The 2500-nt window shown below is 37.2% G+C and overlaps 1 protein-coding gene across 3 annotated transcripts in view; it reads right to left on the bottom strand.

The window, feature by feature from the left end:
• The window catches only part of LOC117432584 (transcription factor 20-like), a 22579-nt gene that overhangs the window by 15364 nt on the left and 4715 nt on the right, over window positions 1-2500 (bottom strand). For 2 of the 3 annotated variants that reach the window (XM_059020289.1, XM_059020287.1), the window contains exon 1: window positions 965-1409. The exons of the other annotated variant lie outside the window; for it this stretch is intronic. The gene's annotated coding sequence lies outside the window, so the exon portion shown is untranslated. Of the gene's footprint in view, window positions 1-964; window positions 1410-2500 lie in introns of those variants that run through there. 3 annotated transcript variants of the gene reach the window in all.

Below are 2500 nucleotides of genomic sequence, written 5' to 3' on the forward strand. Positions count from 1 at the left end.
ACAACTGAGGGGGGGGAGGAAATTCAACTTTGGTCAGAACTTGTAACCCCCACAGTAAAACTAGCGAGGCGCTTCCAAAACCACACTCTGCTCGTTCTATTGAGACACAAAACTGGGGTACACCTTTAAAACCCCAGCCTTGGGGGTGGGGGTAACCTAACTGAATGGGGCAATTCGCGAATGGGGGGGGGGGCTTATATTGGGGGCTCGTCAAAGCTCTATATAAACAAGACAGCTTGAAAAATGTTTTTTTAAAAAGTCGTTTTTAAGAAACACGAAATATTAACTAGCTTCTTTATAGATGCACACGAATATTTCGTGTGTGTGTATATGTATGTATGTATATATATATATATATATATATATATATATATATATATATATATATATATATATATATAGTCGATGGCGTGTATTGCGAAAAAGAGATATCTTTTTATAAATATATCCCGTATATGTTTGTTTGTTTTTTGAAGCTAGAAAAATGCGGTTTGGAAAACGGTGATGAAAAAAGATTCTTGGGTGAAAAATAATTATCATTATCATCATCATAATAACAACAACAATTACACAACCGGCGCCAAAACAACGTACATAACTCTGTAACATTATTATAATATAAAACAATCAATATATACACAAATAAATAAATAAATAAATAAAGTGGACGTTGTTTTTGGAGGGGGAATATTTCGATAACAGCAACGTACGTAATACTAACAAGAAACAGCCCACAAATTGACATTATATACATATATATATATATATATATATATATATATATATATATATATAATGTTATACCCGTTTGAAAACAAAGATTGAAAAAAATAAACAAACGACACATTACAGAAATATGTATGAGAACGCTCTAAAAACTGAGAACATAAACACTGTGTTTTTTTTGTTGTTTTTTTTTTGTGTTCAATAATATAAGGTTGCCGCCACTCTGCCCGGACTGTACCTTGTAAAAAAAAAAATGTGCCCGGTCCGGGTCTCCCTTCTCCACGGCTGCAATTCCTACGCGACTGGGAGGCTCTGATACACACGCCTAGGCCGCTGGCTGTTCCCCGACGGGGCCGCGCTCTCTCTTAGCGCTCCCTGCCGGTCTCCTCTCGGTCTGAGCCCCCGTCCGCCGAGTCGAGCCCGATACCAAAGTCCCTGCTTGGGGTTTTTTAAATTTTTTTTTGGGTCCCCCCCCCACCTTCCACGGTCCTGACGAGGGGAAGTCTCAAAGATTGTCCGCCCCCTCTCTCACCTGACCCGGGCGGGCCAACCAGCTCAGCGGCCGGCTCCCCCCGCTGAAGAGGCCCCGCTATGTGTGCGGCCGAAATGAACAGAGGGACGCTAGCAATTTATGTGTTAAAATAACAACAATAATAATAATAATAATAATAACATATGTTTCTCCTCACCATTTTAATCGCCTTCCTAAATTTATACACACTAAATTTTTTTTCACCGCCTCGTCTCTCTCTGAGTTAGTCACACACCCCCTCCGTCCGTCTCTCTCTCTCGCTTTTTTTAAATTAATTAAACTGCGTTTTAAATATTTATTTATTTATTTATTTATTTATTTGAGTGTATTTTACTGTAAGGAAGAAATATATATATCGTTAGTTGTTTTGTTGATAACTTGGGGTGTGCGTGTAATAAATAATTCGTCCGTTTGGTTTTATAAACAAACCTCAAGCCACAGAAAAAAAACACATTTATCTCGCAATATATGAGGGAAAAAAACGCAGTTTCGCTGTATAATTAGCATTGGGAGAAGAAAAACACATATTATTGTTCAACCGTCGTAAAAGATGTAGTATTTTTTTTTTAAAAAAGTACAATATAATTAAGCAATTTCGTTTTTTTTAAAATTTAAAACCTATGTTTTTTTTAATTAACTCAAAAAAAAGTCATCTAGGTTCGTGGTAAACAGATAAACGGACATACGCAACGTGTTTAGTGTTGCATGTTATTTTACGACGTAATTAAATCAGACTTAATTTAATTCAGCTGGAAACGATCTAGACTAGATTTATTGAAATATACAGTTCAGTAAAAAAAACATAATTAAACGATGCATCTGATTTTAAGGAGACATCATTTCCTTCTGCTATAAAGATATTTCAGAGGGCTGGATCGCATCAATATCAGGGTCTAGCGCTGTATATTATAAAGACATTTCAGAGGGCTGGATCGCATCGATATCAGTGTCTAGCGCTGTATATTATAAAGACATTTCAGAGGGCTGGATTGCATCAATATCAGGGTCTAGCGCTGTATATTATAAAGACATTTCAGAGGGCTGGATCACATCAATATCAGGGTCTAGCGCTGTATATTATAAAGACATTTCAGAGGGCTGGATCGCATCAATATCAGGGTCTAGCGCTGTATATTATAAAGACATTTCAGAGGGCTGGATCGCATCAATATCAGGGTCTAGCGCTGTATATTATAAAGACATTTCAGAGGGCTGGATCGCATTGATATCAGGGTCTAGCGC

This window comes from Acipenser ruthenus, unplaced genomic scaffold, assembly GCF_902713425.1.
Source record: "Acipenser ruthenus unplaced genomic scaffold, fAciRut3.2 maternal haplotype, whole genome shotgun sequence".
NCBI lineage: Eukaryota > Metazoa > Chordata > Actinopteri > Acipenseriformes > Acipenseridae > Acipenser > Acipenser ruthenus.